Source organism: Solanum dulcamara, chromosome 1 (genome assembly GCF_947179165.1).
Source record: "Solanum dulcamara chromosome 1, daSolDulc1.2, whole genome shotgun sequence".
Classification (NCBI taxonomy): domain Eukaryota; kingdom Viridiplantae; phylum Streptophyta; class Magnoliopsida; order Solanales; family Solanaceae; genus Solanum; species Solanum dulcamara.
The window spans coordinates 80,648,774-80,662,243 of NC_077237.1; positions in this window are offsets into that span (position 1 = coordinate 80,648,774).

Here is a 13,470-nt window from a genome sequence, read left to right on the forward strand (position 1 = left end):
CACATGTTCCTATTTTTATTAAAATAAATAAAGACCTAGGTTTTGAGGCATAGCTCAAAACCAGTGCAGCACCTGACGAGAACAAAAAAAAGAAGAAACAAAGGGAATCAAATAAAGGTACCAAGCTTTGTCCTTATGATTTTATATATATAGACAAGTGATTATGTTGTCATTGTTATACTAATAATTTAAATGAGTGAGAAATTGAAAGTGCAAATCACTGTACGTTATGTTGGTTAGATTTTGAGGTTCTGGAATGCTCGTTTCCAACGATGGGTCTTCGTTGTTTTCTAGATTTTCTTATTATTATCACATTATAATTCAAGTTTTGATATATTGAGATATGTAATTAAATAGAAAGTGTGTTATATGATATGAATACCATTAAAGTTATGATATTGGAGGAATTAAAATTTAACCCTAGGCTTGAGTTTTAAGAAATTGATTATAGAGTTGAGTTTGTTGGGTCTAGGTTAAAAATATAAATAATATTAGTGTCCACGGACTAGTTTACTTATAAATATTATATATTTGATAGATTGAAAACATTTTGAGGCATTGAGGAAAGCAAAAGCATTGGAGAATTAACTTGCTTGATTTCGATTCTTCGGTTGAGGTAGGTTATGGTTTTTATTCTATATCATAGATAGATTCTTAATAGTGATTGATATTCATTGAGTAGTGTGTAAAGTTTACTACGCATTTAATTATTGTGATTTGGATGGTTGATACGTTGTTGTGATCGGTCTGAAATCTCAAGACCATAAAATCCATAATCTTGAACTTGCCCTATCAAAAGTGGTGCCTTGAATAAAGAAGGATTGATAAAATATTGTTAATGAAGTAGAATATAATCATAAAGAATGATAAATTAATTATATTTGGATTGGGTGTCACGTTCCAACACGGTATATTTGGATCGGGTGTCACATTTCGGCATGGTATATTTGGATCAGGTATCACGTTCCGACATAATAATATTAAAGGAAAATAAATTAAAATAATTTAATACTACCCAATCTCCAAAGACTCATTTTTCAAAGAAGTGTGATGTGGAGGCTTGAGTCATCATTTGTGATCTTGATATTATTGGCTGGTTATGTAATTGTTCATTGCGTTATCACTTGCTCTTGATTTTGTTGGTTGCCACTTGTTAAGTGCTATGGTTGATTTCCCGCTATTATTTTATGTATATTGATTTCTATTTTGAGTCGGCCGATGATACCTACTCAGTACGTATTGTCCTGTACTAACCTCTACTTATACCTTTTTTGTTTTATTTTGTGGAGTGCAGTGAGTATTCCATCGGCTTCGGCTCGACCTCAACTCTAGTCCATCTCAAATTCATCAGATTTAAGGGTGAGCTATCCTTTTAGCTCGTGATGGATTCTCTTAGTCATGACATGATGTCCTTAGTGTTCGGACACAAACTATGTCACTTATTTTATTTTAGTGTTTGACATTCTAGACTTAGTATTTTAGGATTATATGTCTTTGATGTGATGACTTTCAGATTTTGAAAAACGTTATGTAGTATAATCTTGTGGATTATTATTTCTTACTTTATAAGTTTGAACTTCCGCTCTATCATTATACTTTATAAGTTGGGGTTCACATTATTGGTTCTCCCATCTAGGAGGTTAAGGGTGGGTGCCACTCGTGGCCCATTTTGGGTTGTGACAAGCTTGGTATCAAAGCTTTAGGTTCGGTGATCTCATCACATAAGGACAGGTCTAGTAGAGTCTTGCAGAACGGTATGGGGACGCCTTTACTTTTCTTCGAGAGGATATGAGACTTTAGGAAAACTCTATTCCTTCTTTCTTTCATGCTATTACTTGAATCCAATTGGTATCTGACCTTTTTCAATTTACTTTCACAGATGGTTAGAACTAGAGCAACAAGAGCACCTGAGCCAGCCGCTGGGGTTGTAGGCAGATGAGGAGTAGCGACGAGAGGCCATGGTAGAGGTCGCGGGAGAAATCCCACTAGGGACAGGGTCCAAACAGCTGGGCCAGCCAGGGAAAGAGCAGCGACCCCTCCATCGGCTGACGAGGTAGTTAGAGATGATGTTGAGGTGGAGGAGGACCAGGTTCATGAGAGAGAAGCACTACCCCAGCCTACTCCAGAGATGATCCACCAGGTTCTTACCTATCTCAGTGGGTTATCTGATCAGGGACACCTTATATTCCAGGAGTACAACATATAGCTATTGTGGCTCCTCGTATGACGGCGCCCTCGGGAACAAACATGTTTCCTCGATTGACTACATGTTCGGTAATGACGAGTGACCAACATGATCTCTTTGTTAAGTTCCTGAAGTTGAAACCCCCGATCTTCAGGGGTACTGAAACTGAGGATGCTTATGATTTCCTTGTTGATTGTCATGAGCTGCTTCATAAGATGGATATTGTAGAGCGATTTGGTGTTGAGTTTGTGACATATCAGTTTCAAGGAGATGCCAAAATGTGGTGGCGGTCTCACGTTGAGTGTCGACCAGTAGAGGCACCACCTATGACCTGGGCAACCTTTTTTGACTATTTTATGGAGAAGTATATTCCCCGGGCCTTGAGGGACAGGAGGAGAGACGAGTTCCTGAATATAGAGTAGGGGAGGATGTTTGTTGCCGCTTATGAGGCCAAGTTTCGTGCCTTCGCCAGATATGCTACTCAGATTTGCTTCAGTCCAGAAGAGAGGATTCGCCGCTTTGTGAAGGGATTGAGGTCAAATTTACGTATTCCAGCTTTACAGGTTGCTGCTTCAGCAAAATCTTTTCAGGAAGTGGTTGATTTTATGATAGAAGTAGTGGGGGTAAAGCCAAATAACTTCGCTAAAGAGACAATGTTCAAGAAGTTTCGTAAGGAAGGTGAGTTTAGTGGGGTGGCGGGCAGGTTGGAACTACTGGAGTATAGCCCAGCAAGGGAAATGGTCAAACAAGCGACATAGCCCATTGTTATGCTTTCCCTGGGAGGTCAGAGGCAGAGGCATCCGATGCTGTTATCACAGGTACTCTTCTGGTCTGCGATAGCTTGGCTTTCGTATTATTTGATCCTGAATCCACATTTTCTTATGTATCTTCCGCATTTACTGATGGACTTGATTTACATTGTGACTTACTTGACATGCCTATTCGTGTTTCTATACCTGTTGGTGAGTCTGTGCTAGTTGAGAAAGTGTATAGGTCTTGTCTTGTGACTTTTGTGGGGAGCAGAACTTATATAGATTTGATTATTCTGGAGATGGTTGACTTTGATTTAATCTTAGATATGACTTGGCTCTCTCCAAATTTTGCTATCTTAGACTGCAATGCTAAGACTGTGATATTAGCCAAGCTTGGGATAGATCAATTGGTGTGGGAGGGTGACAATCTTCCCGCCCTAGTTCAGATTATCTCTTTTCTTCGTGCTAAAAGATTAGTGAGTAAGGGTTGTTTAGCCTTTCTAACACACCTCAAGGATGATAGTTCTGAAGTGCCATCGATTGAGTCTATTTCGATAGTACGTGAGTTATGGATATTTTCCCCGCAGACTAACCTGGTATGCCACCTGATAGGGATATAGATTTTTGTATCGATCTGGAGCCCGATACTCGCCCTATTTCTATTCCACCTTATAGAATGGCCCCAGCTGAGTTGAGGGAGTTGAAGTCCTAACTTCAGGAGTTGTTGGGTAAAGGTTTTATTAGACCGAGTGCCTCTCCTTGGGGTGCTCCAGTCTTATTTGTAAAGAAGAAGGATAGTAGCCTTCATATATGCATAGACTACAGGCAGCTGAACAAGATGACTATTAAAAATAGGTATCCCCTTCCTCGCATTGATGACTTATTCGATCAGTTGGAGGGTGCTTGTGTTTTCTCAAAAATTGATTTAAGGTTTGGTTACCATTAGCTGAAAATACGGGCAACAGATATATCGAAAACTGCTTTTCGAACCAGGTATGGACACTATGAATTTTTGGTAATGTCTTTTGGGCTTACAAATGCGCTTGCTGCTTTCATGAGTCTGATGAATGGAATCTTTAAGCCATATTTAGATCTTTTTGTTATTGTTTTTATTGATGACATATTGATCTACTCAAAGAGCAGAAAAGAACATGAAGAGCATTTAAGGATTGTTCTGGGCTTGTTAAGGGAGAAAAGGCTATATGTCAAATTCTCCAAGTGCGAGTTCTGGCTTGATTCAGTGTCTTTCTTAGGACATGTGGTTTCTAAGGATGGAGTGATGGCGGATCCCTAGAAAATTGAAGTAGTGAAGAGTTGGGCAAGACCCACTAATGTCTCAGAGGTAAGGGGATTTATTGGTTTGGCTAGCTACTACTGCCGATTCGTCAAGGGATTTGCTTCTATTGCTTCCCAGCTGACCAATCTGACTAAGCAGAGAGTTCCATTTGTATGGTCGAATGAGTGTGAAGAGAGCTTTCTGAAACTCAAGACCTTATTGACTACTGCACCAATTCTTGCCCTGCCAGTAGAAGGTAAGAATTTCATTATTTATTGTGATGCATCATATTCTAGTTTAGGTGCAGTGCTAATGCAGGAGAAGAATGTAATTGCCTATACTTCAAGGCAATTGAAGGTGCATGATCGTAATTACCCTACTCACGATTTAGAGTTGGCTGCGGTCGTATTTGCATTGAAGTAGTGGAGACATTATCTATATGGGGTAAAGTATGAAGTGTATACAGATCATCGAAGTTTACAATATGTGTTCACTCAGAGAGACTTGAATTTGAGGCAGAGGAGGTGGATGGAATTGCTAAAGGACTATGATATCACTATCCTTTATCACCCGAGAAAAGCTAATGTAGTGGCCGATGCCTTGAGCAGAAAAGCAGGGAGCATGGGAAGTTTAGCTCATTTATAGGTTTCCAGACGTCCATTGTCTAGAGAAGTTCAAACGCTGGCTAATGACTTTATGAGGCTGGAAGTAACCGAGAAAGGAGGGTTCTTAGCCTATGTGGAGGCAAGATCTTCTTTCCTCGACAAAATTAAAGAAAAATAATTTGATGATGAGAAGCTGAGTCGGATTCGTGATATTGTTTTGCAGGGAGAGGCCAAAGAGGCTGTGATCGATGAGGAAAGTGTCTTGAGGATTAAGGGGCAAGTATGTATGCCCCGTATTGATAATTTGATTCAGACTATTCTTGCAGAGGCTCACAGTTCGAGGTACTCTATACAACCTGGTGCGACCAAGATGTATTGCAATCTGAGACAACATTATTGGTGGAGCAGAATGAAGCGTGGCATTGCTGATTTTGTTGCCCATTATCCAAATTGACAGCAGGTAAAATATGAACACCAAAGGCCTGGAGGGACACTTCAAAGAATGCCCATTTCTGAATGGAAGTGGGAAAGGATTGCAATGGATTTTGTGGTCGGACTTCCAAAGACATTGGGTAAGTTTGATTCTATATGGGTGATTGTTGACAGGTTAACTAAGTCTGCTCACTTCATTCTAGTCAAGGTGACTTATGATGCTGAGAAGTTAGCCAAACTCTATATCTGCGAGGTTGTTCGATTACATGGAGTTCCGGTTTCTATCATTTCAGATAGAGGTACGCAATTTACTTCTAACTTTTGGAGGACCTTCCATGCTGAGTTATGCACTAAATTGGATCTTAGTACTGTATTTCACCCTCAGACCGATGGGCAGTCTGAGAGGAAAATTTAAGTGCTGAAGGATATGCTTCGTGCATGTGTGATAGATTTTGGCGGTCATTGGGATCAGTTCCTACCTTTGGTGGAGTTTTCGTACAATAATAGCTATCACTCGAGTATTGATATGGCTCCGTTTGAATCATTATATGGGAGGAGATGTAGGTCTCCTATTGGTTGGTTTGATGTGTTTGAGGTGAGACCCTGGGGAACTGATCTTTTGAGGGAATCACTAGAGAAGGTGAAATTCATTCAGGAGAAGCTTCTAACAGCTCAGAGCAGGCAGAAGGAGTATGCAGACCGAAAGGTGAGGGACATGGAGTTTATGGAGGGAGAGCAAGTGTTGTTGAAGGTTTCACCCATAAATGGTGTGGTGAGATTTGGTAAGCGAGGTAAGCTCAGTCCGAGGTATATTGGGCCATTTGAAATTCTTAAGCGTGTTGGAGAGGTGGCCTATAAATTGTCTTTACCTCCAGGTTTGTCTGGAGTGCACCCAGTGTTTCATGTGTCTATGCTAAAGAAATATCATGGTGATGGAAACTATATCGTTCACTGGGATTCGGTCTTGCTTGATGAGAATTTGTCTTATGAGGAGGAGCCTGTAGCTATTCTTGATAGGGAGATCCGCAAGTTGAGGTCAAGGGAGATTGCGTCTGTGAAGGTCCAGTGGAGGAATCGTCCTGTTGAGGAGTCCACTCGGGAGATTGAGGCTGATATGCGTGGAAGATATCCGTATTTTTTCGTCGAGTCAGGTATTCATTTCTACCCTTGCTCTTCTTTTGACCGTTCGGGGATGAACGATGGGTAAATTGATATCTGTTGTAACAACCCATTAGGTCGTTTTGAGAACTAGAACTTTTTATTTCATAAAAGACTCACCCCGTAAATTTTTAATGGATATTTTGGACTATTCAACAACTATGATTATTTAGTTGAGGGGTGAATTTAAATAACTAATTAAATTAATGGATTAAAGTGGTAATTTATTTAATACCCTATACCACATGTTCCTATTTTTATTAAAATAAATAAAGACCTAGGTTTTGAGGTCAGTGCAGCACCTGACGAGAACAAAAAAAAAGAAACAAAGGGAATCAAATAAAGGTACCAAGCTTTGTCCTTATGATTTTATATATATAGATAAGTGATTATGTTGTCATTATTATACTAATAATTTAAATGAGTGAGAAATTGAAAGTGCAAATCACTATACGTTATGTTGGTTAGATTTTGAGGTTTTCTAGATTTTCTTATTATTATCACATTATAATTCAAGTTTTGATATATTGATATATGTAATTAAATGGAAAGTGTGTTATATGATATGAATACCATTAGAGTTATCATATTGGAGGAATTAAAATTTAACCCTAGGCTTGAGTTTTAGGGAATTGATTATAGAGTTGAGTTTGTTGGGTCTAGATTAAACATATAAAAAATATTGGTGTCCACGGACTAGTTTACTTATAAATATTATATATTTGATAGATTGAAAACATTTTGAGGAATTGAGGAAAGCAAAAGCATTGGAGAATTAACTTGCTTGATTTCGATTCTTCGGTTGAGGTAGATTATGGTTTTTATTCTATATCATAGATAGAATCTTAATAGTGATTGATATTCATTGAGTAGCGTGTAAAGTTTACTACGCATTTAATTATTGTGATTTGGATGGTTGATACGTTGTTGTGATCGGTCTGAAATCTCAAGACCATAAAATCCATAATCTTGAACTTGCCCTATCAAAAGTGGTGTCTTGAATAAAGAAGACTTGATAAAATATTGTTAATGAAGTGGAATATAATCATAAAGAATGATAAATTAATTATATTTGGATCGGGTGTCACGTTCCAACACGGTATATTTGGATCGGGTGTCACATTTTGGCATGGTATATTTGGATCAAGTGTCACGTTTCGACACAATAATATTAAAGGAAAATAAATTAAAATAATTTAATACTACCCAATCTCCAAAGACTCATTTTTCAAAGAAGTGTGATGTGGAGGCTTGAGTCATCATGTGTGATCTTGATATTATTGGCTGGTTATGTAATTGTTCATTGCGTTATCACTTGCTCTTGATTTTGTTGGTTGCCACTTGTTAAGTGTTATGGTTGATTTCCCGCTATTATTTTATGTATATTGATTTCTATTTTGAGTCGGTCGATGATACCTACTCAATACGTATTGTCCTGTACTAACCTCTACTTATACCTTTTTTGTTTTATTTTGTGGAGTGCATCGAGTATTCGATCGGCTTCGACTCGACCTCAACTCTAGTCCATCTCAAATTCATCAGATTTAAGGGTGAGCTATCATTTTAGCTCGTGATGGATTTTCTTAGTCATGACATGATGTCCTTAGTGTTCGGATACAAACCATGTCACTTATTTTATTTTGGTGTTTGACATTCTAGACTTAGTATTTTAGGATTGTATGTCTTTGATGTGATGACTTTCAGATTTTGAAAAACGTTATGTAGTAAAATCTTGTGGATTGTTATTTCTTACTTTATAAGTTTGAACTTCTGCGCTATCATTATACTTTATAAGTTGGGTTCACATCGTTGGTTTTTCCACCTAGGAGGTTAAGGGTGGGTGCCACTCGCGGCCTATTTTGGGTCGTGACAAATTTCGATTGAACACTGTTACGTCGGAAAAAGACGGTTTAAAATTAATTTTAACTTTATAGAAAAAAAATCAATTTTAGAAAAAGAAGAGTCGCCATTTAATAATTTCTGTTATGTCGGAAAAAGACGATTTAAAATTAATTTTAACTTTATAGAGAAAAAATTAATTTTAGAAAAAGAAGAGTCGTAACTTAATTTTTTAAAGAAATTAAGAAAACTTAATTTAAAAGACCTTAACATATTTATGCCTTAAAAATTAGAGAAAAATGGGTAAGGGTTCAAATTTCGACCTTGAGAAGGTGTTAGCACTCAAAATGGCTGCTAACGTGCGGTTATCCGATGATTTGAAAAGTATTTGACTAATTTTGAAAAAATTACTTGTAGGTAGTAAAGATAAATATATTTATTTGAATAGTAAATCAACTTGAAATATTAGAGATAATTTATTAAGAAAATATACTCTATTAAATGACTAAGTAAATTAATTTTAAATATGTTTAAAGAGAAGTGGTAGATCTAATGTATTTTAGCAAAATTAAAGATGATTAAGACTTTGATTACATAAGAAAAATCTTTTGAGCTATTTAGAATTTTTTTTTTTTAGAGAAAGATACTTTAAACTCAATTAATTTGTAAGAACATCAACTTAAGAAAAAAAAACTTTAAGATAGTTTGAAAGAAAATTCCATTTTGTTGAAATGTCTAACTAAAAGAAAAATACTTGAACAAAGTCATTTTTAGAGCAAATTAACATAAAAAATGTTTTTTCTTTTAAGTGGAGTTCGATTAAGTCAAACCAAACTCAAAATTAACATCTAAGCAAGTATACACAACCATAAATAAATTAAATTATTACAACCCAAATAAATAGAATAACAATATAAATAAAACAAAAATCCGGCCCAATACTTAGTTTCTGTACACCTGGACTAAGATATTGGGCCACTTGTATTTTGGGCCTTTGGCCCATTTCATTTCTGTATATCATGATTATATATTAATATATATCAATGTATATAGTCAGCATTTTTCTGTATCTCCTATATATAGATTGTATATCAACCTATTTTCTTTCTCTGGAACCTATAGTAAACCTCATTTAAATCTGCGTATCAGCTTCCGAAATTCGAACAAGGGTGAAGTTGACTCAAAACTGAACGATATGCGAGGATGGAGTCCGAAGATGGACTCGAATGGAGTCACATGCACCAAAATAAAATCATATAAGCAACTACTCATTTTAAATTGAACAAAGAAATATAACATAATAATTTAAAGCAACAAATTGAAGATTATCCTACTATGTTAATTTGGAGAATGCAACTAGAAGTGCATATAAAGTGACATAGTGACTAACAACATGCATATATGTAGATATATATATATATATATATGTAAAGATATATTCAAATAACTAAAGAACATGGAATTAACCTATAAATTAAACTAATTCAAATTTTAAAGCAAAATTTAAATCAATTAAGCCATGAAAAAAAATATTCTAACTCAATGATAACTTAAGTATATATTTATTATCTAAATCATGATAAAGAAGAAATTAAAAATATGAAAATCTATATGATCAAACAAAACTATTAAAAAAAACCAAGAACGAAATTGAGATTTTTCCTTCTCTTTTTTTTATAAGATGTCTCTACATTTCAAGCAAGACAGAGATTTTTTTTATCATTAATCTAATTGATTCTAACACATGCTAACTAAAAAAAATAATTACAACTCAACTAAATAGAAGACATGAAATAATTATTCATTAAGTAAATAAAATCGAGAAAAGATTCTTACCTATTTTTGGGCAGCGATTGAGACGACGAATTTGAGGGCGATGAACTCCTTGATCCTATCAAGAAATGAGAGAAAGAACTAAAGAAAAGAATAAAAAATCCGAGACTGAAACTTTTTTTGTGATTTGTTTTGTAGTATTATGTTCTTGCTTCCTTTTTTGTGTTTGTTCTTCTTGTATGTTGATGAATGTTGATGAAAGTAGATTAATTTTCCCTTTTTTGTGATATATGTTCTTCTTCCTTTTTCTCCCTTTTTTTGTGTGTGTGTTCTTGAATTTTTTTTTGTTCTTGGTGAATAAAATGGTGTGTTTCTTTTTTTTTTCTTTCTTGATCATCCCTTTCTAATGAAGAAGATGAAGATGTTTTTTAAAATTAATGAGGTTGGTGAGAGTAATAATGAGGTTTTTTAATAATGATGAATTTGGTGAGGTGAAAAAGGAAAAAGAAAAAGGGAAAAGCAAAAGGATGTGGTAGGAGAATGATGATGTTTGAGAATTTTTTTTAAAAAAGGTTTAGGTGGAATTAGGAAGTGGAAAAGAAAAAGAAGAAAGGGGTGGGGTTAATATTGTATAAGTATAATATATGTATTGTAGTAAGTTGGTGTTTGGCCAAAATTATTATAAGAATTGTGCTTTAGGTGAATAGGTGTTAGAATGTTGTAGTAATATAGGTTGTTGTTTTTATTGGACTTGTATAAAGTGAATGACAATATTGGATTGGGATGACATTGGGCCCAAATTTTTGTGTTAAAAAAAATGACTTAAAATTTGGTTAAGGGTGGAGTGAAAAAAATGGTTAGATTTATGAGAAAAAATTATTATACGAAAATTAATTTAATTCGTAAATCAACTAAAAAATATTAAATAAGATTAATCGATAATAATTAATTAACGAGATTCTTAATTTCATTTGTGAAGGGTCAAAATTGGGTGTCAACAACTGACTGTTTCTTTGGATAGGATCGATAAAAGAGATCCTAGACAAAGAAAATTGACAAATCCCATTTTGACCGACTCTATCTTCATCTTTCTAAAAAGGGGTTGGTATGAATTTTGAAATTATGGTTGGACCCCAAAATAACCACACGCCTTCCGATAGAAATGTGATTTACTGTGGTGGAAGTCGTTCCTCAACTCGTGTACTATGAGTTTGATATTTCTCTTTGGACTGTGTCCCAGTTCAGTGCTAAGAAAAGATTCCACATTGTGCTGCATCCTCTTTGATGTCGTTCGCAGTTTCTTTTATCTTCTTTATATGTCGAAAATCTCCATTTATCCATTGGTAGGATAATGCTGCTCTATTGGAAGGATGGTGATCCATTAATAGGATACTTGGCATAATAAATGCATGTCCATTGATAGGATATGGTCCATCGATAAGATGGATGATGATCCATTGATAGGATATGTTGGTCCATTGATAGGACGAATGGTGATCCATTGGTAGGATGATGTTGCATGTCCATCGATAGGACGAATGAAGGTGATCCATCGGTAAGATGATGTATGTCCATTGGTAGGATATTTTGGCAAAATAACTGTCTGTCCATCGATAGGAAGAATGCATCATATCATCGTATACAATATCATATCATCATATACGACATCATATGCAATGGCCCTCTTGGCAATGTAATGAAAATGAATGAACCTCTTGGCAATAATATGCAATGTCATCCTCTTGGATGATTTAAATAATGCATGACCCTCTTGGTAATGCAATGAAAATGCAATGACCCTCTTGGCAAATGAAAATGCAATGACCCTCTTGACAAATAAAATGCAATGGTCTTCTTGGCAAATAAATATGCAATGGCCCTCTTGGCAAATGAATATGCAATGGCCCTTTTGGAAAATGAAAATGCAATGGCCCTCTTGGCAAATGAGTATGCAATGACCCTCTTGGAAAATGAAAATGCAATGGCCCTCTTGGCAAATAAATATGCAATGGCCCTCTTGGCAAATGAAAATGCAAATGTCATCCTCTTGGATGATTTGACATGTTATCTTTTTTTTTTGAACAATTTGTGTTTTTTGGGACTCATGTCTTTGATAGAAGCTTCTACGAGGCCTCGATGGCTCGCATCTTGAATTTGTGTTCGCTCCATTCTAGCAATGTTGGAGATCACTTGAAGTTGACTTCGAACTTTTGACAATTCTTGACGGAATTTTTGAGATCTTTTTCAAAAATTTTATCCCAGTTAGATCTCTTGACAAATGTCGAGCTGCTGAAAAAAGATTTTGACATTCTTGTGGAATTTTTGAGATCTTCTCAAAAATTCTGTCCCAGTTGCATATATTAACATGATCTCCAATCTTGACTTGCTGGAGATAGTATCTTCTTGTGAATTTTTGAGATCTTCTCAAAAATTCTGTCCAGTTTTCATTGTAAGGGAGAAATGAAAATCTTACGGGAAATATGACCGAGCCATTATGGCCTACATATTCTATTAGTGCAGAAATCAGGTCAAATGTAGTTCCAATCCTGTGGATGATGAGTACTGCAAAATCTGAGACAAGATAACCAGTAGACACATGTGTAATATGAGCATAATTATATGAAAAACTATATTACTTGCAATATTTACAATTTAAAAGCACGAGATATGCCACCCATTTGATATGGACGATCCAATGAAGTAAAATAGGCATCTCACCCCGATGGGATTAGCCTAATGTCACATTATTTAGAGTAACCATCCAATTTCAAAGGACAAATGCAGTTTTTGTTTAGAGAGAATGTAAAGAGATAGTCAAATTTTGACTACAATTGGTACCAACAGTTAGGATTGCATAGAAATATTTCTCATTTTCTTTCTCATAACTGAGATTGACTTCGAAGTAATTCCTATAGCTTCAAGTAGTACCTCAAACATAATTAAGTGTCGACAAGATTTTTTCATCCTGCTTCAAACAAAAGTTTAGGATTATACCAATTTTCATGTTTCAAGTTGTAACAACCCCTAAAATATTGTATGTCGGTATTTCAATTCTCGATGAAAATAATACAGCCTCTGTATTTTGGGCATAACTTTTAATAGGTTGGTCCAAATTAGGTGATTCAAATTTCTGGGTAACCACAACATCCATACCTACCATGGAAACATCTAGATACATTTGACATCATGCATGACATCAATATATTCCATTAAATTTTCAGATTTTTCTTTATAATTATTTTATTTATTGTTAGGTCCCTCTTTCCCACCTATAAATACCCACCTTATTTCCTCATTTTATTCATCAAGCTTTCTTAAGCATTTGTTCTCTCTATATACTTCTTCTCAAATATAGTTTTAGTTTTAGTAGTATAAAAATACTACTCTGGTGATTCTTATACTCCGAGTAGTACACAAAATGCTCCGGCGAGAAGAAAAGGCTAGGGGTCC